Raw genomic sequence first — 8,953 nt, 5'->3', positions numbered from 1 at the left:
TCTGTGATATTTTAGATATTTTTATTATGATAATGTTTTTACCAGAATAAAGTGATTCCCTTACTTATGAAAGTAGGAAGAAGGCGAGTCATCGATGCAGACTCACGTCTTGCTTCAATACAAAAGCGAAAATAATTGTTTATGTTATTTTCATATGATCTTTCAATCTTGGTACTGCGATTTTAAATGCTCTGCGAGCTCTCGTCAATATCTAATGTCCCACAGGTAACCCGCTTTCTGGCTTTCTGTCTCAAACTAGTGGAATATTTTCTGCTTTTTGATTGGTCAGCGCCTTTCAGAGAGATGGCGTGATTGGAAGCCATTTCAGTGCTGGCCAATGAAAACGCTTCAAGGATTTTGAATGACGTAAGCCAGAATGCGATTTAGCTGTCGGTGAGAGTTCGCAGAATAGTGAAAACTAAAGTAAGCCTTACCGGAAAAACACAGTGATTACAAGTAAGAACGATCTCCAGTGTCCCCAGTGGTTAACAAAGAGTGCTTCAGAAAAGCGCAGTTATTTTTTTATTATGACTCGCAGAGCATATGTACCATAGCGTCGTTATTCTTGCATTAGCTGACTTATTTACTGTTCTCTATATTTCTATGTACCCTACACTTACCTTTCATTACATAAAGTAAGGTCACTACTTCTTTCACTTATCAGTGTGTTGCAAAATGTCGTTGAGATTGAAACTAGTCTCGAATTTGATGAATTTATCGTTAAGTGAAAATAGCACTCCATTAGCAGAAATCACTTACACGCTTAAATGCTTATGTTTTTTATCATTTATATTTTCTTAAAATCCGACGTTTAAATAGTAGGATTACTCAAGTCTCGTACCCAAAACGCCGCGCGATGCATTTTGGGAAGTTGAAGAAGCGCACGGTGCATGACGGTCAGGGTGCGGTTTTGCTTCAGGAGTCCTGTGGATGTCTGTGCAACAGCAAATAACGACAGGGTAGCAGTCTGGGATTTCCTTTAGAAAGTGAAAATCTGAAAAGAAGAATAACTTTCTTATTAAAAAATCCATTATCTAACATCGTGAGCTGGCTGAAAATCCCTCTGCGTTTAGTTCAAGATGTTTTAAAAAACTCTTGGCGAGTTCTCTCGTTTATGTCTGCTTAGTTTTTTTTATAATACATCAAAAACTGGAATTCGACTCTTCAGTCTGCCCTGAAGAAGTCTTATTAAAGACGAAAATTTGGCAGAGTCGAATTCCAGTTTTTGGTGTATTGTATTCATTGTTCTGGTACGAGATCACGACAGTTTGGGCTTTTTGATTCGAATAGTTTTTTTTTATGATACAGTAAAAACCCGCGTGTAAGGACAGATTTTCTTAAGTCTGGCAAAACGGGTTATTATATTAGGGTTATTATTATTATATTAGTATTTACTAGCAATTAAGGCAAAATAGGTTCCTATTAGGTTTTTGATTTTTTTTCGTCTATGTATCAACAGTTCATAATTACAGAAGTGTGACTGAATATTTAACCATTTGCTATTGAATGTATGTTAAATCTGTATTCTTTTCTTTATGGAAGAGCAAAATGTTTAGCAAGTTTATATTTCAAAGCCCTAAATTTGTTCTATTTTTCATGGAACAACCCATCAAATAAGAACATTTTGATTTTTTTGGCTTAGCAGGATTTGTGGTATTAAAATCCTAACATTCTGGCTAGGTTCTAAAATCACTAGGTTCTTACACGCGGTTTTTACTATATATATATATCTGTATATCACAGTTTATCATACTTATAAACACAAAATTTACAAATCAAATGACAAACGAGCACAGGATCGAAACGAACTTTTGCATCACCCTGTATTTTAAGGCTACAGATTATTCAGAATATTTTATTTTTCCTTTTTTTGTTATAAAGACATCTTATTAGTTTGATTAAAGGTTAGCGTTTGCCATAAGGGTATAAAAACTATAATTTTTGACTTTCTACACCTGTTTTGGAAATTATTGTGGTTTAAAATTTTTTTGAGAATTTTGTTCAATCGTATTTATTTCGCAAAGAGTTTTTTTATTCCTTTTATTCTTACCTTGACAGTCTAGATAACAAACTTTGCTATATGTAATAAAAAAAAATACCAATCTACAATCAACTGGCTCAAGTGCTTGTCCACAGAACGTAAGCAACCGATAGAAATCTTAATTTTTATGATAACAATATCCTTTGAATATTATCCTTGTGAATTTAGAATAAACTGACAGGAGAAAGGGATGTGTTTTGAGAGATTTTTAGCTCTTTCAAGAGACGGGTTGTAAATTCATAATTCCAGTAGGAAATTGTATTCCAAGTGATCTTTGTTATTATATATTTTAAAATGATTAAAATCATTTTTGAGTTAAAGTTTATTTTTTTTAAGCTACTCAGATTTATCTTATTTTCTAGAATTTTCCCCGTCAACTAGACTCAACGGTCAATTACTTGACTTAATTGTACTCTGTATCTTTTATACGTCTTTTGATAAAAACACAAAAATGCGCTTAGTTCATTGACATTAAAATCGCGCGAATTCAAGAAGTAAAGTATTACATTCAGGGACACTAGAAATCTATCTTGTTACAAAGTTTCAGTTTGAGTTTTATCCTAGCTGCGAGCAACTCCTGCAGGGGCCTCATCATTCCCTAGCAACCTCTCATAGCAACAACCACCAAATATCCACCTGTCGTAAATTAACTCATCATTCAACCAAGTTAACTAGTCTTTGGGAAGTACGTGTTCAATGGATCTCGCCGTTTCACGTGAATACCAGGGTTCTTTACCCGGTTACCGGCAGCTGATGAGGGAACAATTCAATTCGCCTGCGGTGCCCCGCGGTGCGGCACATTCAGGCTCCGCAATGCCCCGCGGCGCGCCGCATTCAGGCTCCGCTTTGAGTCCCTTTGTCCCAGCTAATCAACTAGAGCAGATGGAACTGTGATACCTTTGTGTGTTTTTTCTGATATTGTAGACCATTGAGAGATTATTATCGCTATTGTGTTCAGTCACCATGGCTTTTTTCCATTTAGCTGCGTTTTGTAAAATTGTCAAGATGTATAGACTGGTCCTGTTCTTTCACAAAAACATAGTCGAATGAAAAGTTTGAATAAAGTAATATTTAAGTGGATATGAGACTTCGACACTGGACAAACGGACAAACGTCCTAGATGTCTAGTCTTCACAATAATTCCCAAAAAAGCCTTCTGCAATAATAGAAAGTCCTTTCTCAAGTCAAAATAACTCCGTTACATAACATCGGCTATTGACCGGTAAATTTAGTTTTCTGGTAACCAGTATTCGCCATTTTAGTGTGCTCTTTGTAGGATGGTTACTGAGTAATAACCTGAAAATTTAGAACCTTTTAGCCTAAAAATATGTCATTTACACCCCTAAATATAAAAAAATAAGCTTAGGAAATAAAAAGCAGGTTCTTATTTTATTAAATCATATTTATTATTGTGATGCAGCTGCAAAGTAGCTATGCAAAGAATCCTATTTGTTGAAGTAGGAACTTTCCAATTAATTAAAAACCTGTTTAGGCTAACTCCCAAAAATGTAGGTTCTTACTCGCAGGTTTATAGTGTATTTGTGAATTTTAACAAAGGCTATAAAATCTATCAGTCATTCTGAGAAATCGAGATTATGTATGCCAGTTTATGCTCGACTTTGTAGGATCTTATTTAGTTTAGCAGTGAACGACTTAGTATATCAGGTAAAAATGTTTAATACAGGTTTGTTTCGTGGGTCAACCGTAAGGTTGATCCACTCCTCAGTTAAACCTTTTACAACTGTGACATCGATGTATGTCTACGAGATATATGTATGGTTTCGTGAGATGCATAATGCAATAAGCAGTTACAAACTGCGCGCTTTTAAAGATTGTCATGCGCGCGCTACATTTTCTTTTCCAGAAGCGTTAAACTTGAGAATGTATTTGCGTTTATGTCTACATGTCGAGATAAGCTCGTTTCTCTTGTTAAGGGTTGAAATTTTGGCTTGGTAATAATGAGGTGCTTTTCTGTAGTGCACAAATTGCATCTCCTCGTTCGATTCGAGTATGCTTTAGCTCTAGCTAGGATTTTCCAATCTATAGCATAATCCTCTTTCTTCTATTTAAGTTGCCATACATATTTACTTAGCTCTGTGTCATTCCTATTTTCATTTCCAAATGACTGCTTGTGGTTTCCAGACCTAGTTTTAAACTTATTTGCAGTTAAGCCTATGTATGTTTCGGTTTTCCCTCTGTTTTAACAGTAGCTTGGTAAACTATTTCTTGCGTTAAGGATTCGCCATTTAATGGGCACTCATCTTTTTTATACAGTTGCACTTTCTTTCCGTTTGTGTTCGTTGTAAATATATATTCCTCACGCATTCCTACATATTTGGTCATATTAAGTTTTCTAGGGAGTAAATCGTATATTGGAATATAGCAATGTCGTCTTAGTTATACACTATGTTACTTTTTCCCCTAAGGATTAAGTAGTTCTGTTTTTTTGACAGCGTTCATGAATTATTACCCATTTTTTTTATTTTAGGCGTTTTCTTAGGAATTCTCATTAAAGTATCATCCAAGGCGTTCTAGTTAATTGTTTCCTTTGTCACATCCCGCTTCCAATTAACTTATTGATTTCTTCATCCTTTGTAACACTAGCACAATGAAAAAGTTAAATGCTACTTCGATAGAAAGTTCGGGGGATTTTTACTTTATATACTATGCAATGGACTCCTTTAGTTTTGAAAAAATCAACCACCTAATCAACCAACCAACTTAAAAGTCTTTAAAGTTCGTGTTTTCAATTTTCAACAACCTTCTATTCTAGTAGATTCGAGATCCTCTTCATACAATAGCCAATTATCAAGTTAAATCGGCTAACGGAATAAGTGCTCTATAATTAACTCAAAACAAAGGGATATCGGAGGGCCCATTACTGTGTAATAACGCTCATTTTTAACATTTAACAGATATTAATCGTTATTCTACAGGGTTTAGCGGTGAAAGGAGTCTTGAAGCCAACAAGGAGTGGTATTTTCCACCCGTAGATTCCCCTCAGGCAAATTGTCTTTACTTCGTAATATCGTCCATAATCCCCTTAAAACCCATTGTCTACGATTTAATGACATTTAATTTCCTCGCTAGCACCTTTTTTTCCTCTAAATATCAAGAAGTGACAGATTGTTGTGTTTTTGCAGGTTTCAATCAGACCAAATGTAAAGTTTTGTCTTCATAGGTCTCCTCTTTGACGGAAAAGCACATTGTTTGGCATCTCGGTTACCGAGTAAAAACACCCTTGTTTTTTCAGTCCACAATCATCAGTGTTGCTATGCCCATTCTGTCGTTTTGAGGTCATTTCTGGGGAATTCCATTATAGATAAAGTTCTTCTGGAGGTAAAGCGCTCACGGTTTGCTGTTTTTCACACAACTGCAAAGTTTTACAGAGTTTTGCTAAGTTTTCTCAAACTCAGTTTAAGAATGATTAAACATGACTTTTTCTTAAACCAATGCATTTAGTTTTGTTCGAGGTAGCCAGAGTAGAATTAGATACCATATCACGTTCAAACTGGTAAAAGAAATAATTTAGCATGTTGAAAATAGTAGTAATATTTGTAACCCAAACTTTTTCAACTCTCTGGGTAATAATGTTTTTGCATGACAAGAACACGTATTTATTATCTATGAGATATAAAATCTTTGAGACGGTAAAATCGGTCCCTAAAAGAAAGCATTTATAGCATTTTTAAAAATGAAGAATAGATTTCTATGCTTTTCTCTTTTAATTTAAACGCGTCAGCGTTATAATTTTATTATCGTAATCACCCATTGATATCCTAACAACGAAACTGTTACCTTCATTTTAAAGCTAACTTTTTCGCCTTGCACCGTAGTAATGTCGTGCGATACAAAAGTACTGCTCCATAAAGGTGCACGATATAACGAATACATCGATCAGTATTCCGAACTCGGGGGAAATGTAGCCGTTTGACGATTTCTCGTTAAAGCGAAGGAAATTGCCTTGTCCTTACATTATATTTATGTCGCAATTCCCCTCTACAAAAAAAATATCTGTAAAAAAATCGGGTTTTCACAATGGTGTGGGAAATAACATGCAAGCTCTTGACTAGCAGGATGTATCATAGTGGGATAAGGTGCTTTTATCTGTGGATTATTACGATAGCGGGCCTGTCAGGGACTTGGCTAAAGTACAGGAGACATGCACAGTGTACTTGGCAAAATAAAGCAGGGTATTTTGTTCAATGATAACTACACTTGCAAACGTCATACATTTGGTTGCATCGTATTTATATAAAAATCATATGAATGAAACTCCACATGCATTACCGCGCAGATACAGATATTCAGCCTATCCTTGACACAACATGGTCAGAGAACGTTTTTTAAACTCCGCACCTTTACAGAGGTCGAAATTTATTGTAAGGGGATTGAAATGCGAATAAGAACGAATCTGGAAGTTCTGCAGGATGTCTTATGTACTGAAATAACCTCGACATAAAGTTATACCACAGTTTGCCCTAAACTAGATCCGACCTTATAATATTTCCACCCAAATAGTTCAGTAAATTTCTGTGATTTTTATTCGTATTAACGAGTCAACACAGAGGACGTCCTATGAAAACATATTTTCTGGGATTATTCCATTTGGGGAGTCAAGAATGAGCGCGTTTAGACTGAAAAAGTAGGTTTTGTTTGCATGGGATTTTTTTGTTATTGGTGTAATGTACCGGTGGTTCTCTAAACATTCTGCACGCCAAATGGAATGGTTTATAATCCTCCGTGAAAATATTTATAAGAACTGCCCACTAAATACTCCATCACTCGATACCTTAGGTTGTTTTGGTGTATTTCTCTTTTGTTGTCTGTTTTGTTGACGTTCTTTCCCCTTAGTTTACACACTTTCGGTTTTCAGGAGAAGGTTGTGAGCTGGTTAAATCAAATCTCACCTAGAACACACCTTATCGCCAGGTTTTAAATACTTTATTTGGATTTAGTTTAGGTTATACTGACTTTTGTCATTGTAAACAGAGTCATGTGACTTTTTTTTGCAGACATCATCTAAGACCCTAGAGCTATACTCCTCTGGTCTTTTCACAAAGCATCAAACAAACAAAAACACAATTTACAATTTTTTTTTTTAAATCAGCTGGTGTAAAGAGTTTTTACGCATGCCTTGTATTTTTTGTTTAGAATGTAGGCAGAGTGTCTTATAAAATGTTACAATTTTCAGATAAAATGATACAATTTTTATTGTTTCTTTCCACCCCAGATTACAATGTTTAGCCTACAACCAGATACAGCAAAACCTGCATACATATGTGGATACATAACACCTAGAAGAAGAGTATAGTAAGAAGAATGACATGACGGAAAAACATGACGTGACGCTTCAAATAAGCCCATTTCACATCGAATAAGGCGGAGAATTTCTCTGAGTACTTAGTAACTTATAGCAAACAAAATATCAAGTGCGACTTTTTTTAAATTGATGCGACATTTCGTAAAGTGTCAGTGAAATTTGGGCTTTTCGTTCCTGAACTGATACACAGGGCAATAATGATCAAGGAAAAATTATCTTAAAAAGCCAAAATCTGGTTATGTGCACTTAGGCCTCGCGTTATTTGTGTTTTGAAAATCAGTCCGTAATACAAGGAACCTATAGCCATTGTAAGATATTGTGTCTTCTCTCTCTATCTGTAACTGCGCGTTACCAGGTTTTCCCGTCATGTCAAGAAGAATAGTAATTTTAGGTTTCGTAAAAGGCCACCTTTACTGCCTACTTTCTTAAAACAAGCGTGCAAGTGCCCCTTTTAAGTAAAAAAAAGAATATTTAATAGCCTGCTTTTTTATGAAATACCGATATACAAGAATACAACAACCCTAAATACCGAAAACGCGTTTTTTTACTGAAACTTTATTTTGTTTTATTATGTTGCTGCAAGCCGTGTTAGAAAACTTCCACGGTTATAATGTAACCCTCTATAAATAAATATAATATAGTCCTGGATATACGGCTAAAACCCTTCTTCAGTTACAAATTATTGTCAATGTTTTTACACCTTATGATAATTATTTGATCACCTTTTAATTCGTTTCTGCCATGGCTTGTACTTCGGATTGTGATTTTTAACGAACGAGTAATCGTCCGCAGTCTTAAAAAAGCATCGGAGCATCTATTTATGAAGTTAGTGCTTGATTATTTGGGGACTTTTCTAATGAAATACAAGCTATGTGATTTTCCCAGGGGACTGCTTACTCAGGGACACCAATGGAGTTTACATTTATTTGATTTCTTGTTGTTTCAAGTGGTTCGGTGTCAAAACGCGCGGTCACCTGAGACTTCACCGTATCCGGTCTTGCTTTTAGTAATCGCCCGGTAACCGCTTTTTTTTACACCCAAATTGACTAATTCACGGAAAAGGAAAGATTAGGTACTGTTGGCTTAACAACAAATCTTAAAATATCTTCCCACAACAGGAAAATATGTTAGTAATTTTATATCAAAGCCTGTCTTTTCGCAGTTGGTTGGAATTTGTTGATATAAGCTCTGGGAAAACACCCCCTCCTAACCGCGCGAAAACAGCGCGTTTCCCGGATGATCAGTGGCGAACAGCTGAACACCACAGGGTGCCCGCTGAGACGTCCGTGTTAATATCACGCGCAGTGCGATTAAGCGTCTATTACCCCAAACAAACTCAGTGGTAATCGTAAATATAACTCGCCGAAAAACCGTTTGCGAGGGCATTGTATTGAGGATAAAGCACTATAGGGGTTCGTTGGTAAACCAACTTCCACTTAAACATTGTTTGCCCTGAATTTTTGTGACTTCGAAAGCGAAAATTTTCATTCGCATATCTGAGTCTCTTTTTTAAACGAGGCTAGAAATAATTAGGAAAGTTTTTGAGTGAATTCTTAAGAAGTTTATATGTAGATATTTCGTGATTTTTT

At 35.6% G+C, this 8,953-nt stretch overlaps 1 long non-coding RNA gene across 1 annotated transcript; it reads right to left on the bottom strand.

The window, feature by feature from the left end:
• Nucleotides 1–768: 768 nt before the first annotated feature.
• Nucleotides 769–8,953, bottom strand: LOC116619384. Its single transcript, XR_007305226.1, has 2 exons — nucleotides 8,087–8,953; nucleotides 769–994 (listed from the first exon to the last, which is right to left on the bottom strand). It is a non-coding gene; the product is annotated as an uncharacterized LOC116619384 (long non-coding RNA).

The sequence above is a fragment of the Nematostella vectensis genome, chromosome 12, assembly GCF_932526225.1.
Source record: "Nematostella vectensis chromosome 12, jaNemVect1.1, whole genome shotgun sequence".
Taxonomy (NCBI): Eukaryota; Metazoa; Cnidaria; class Anthozoa; order Actiniaria; family Edwardsiidae; genus Nematostella; species Nematostella vectensis.
This window is presented reverse-complemented; position numbering and strand designations above follow the sequence as displayed.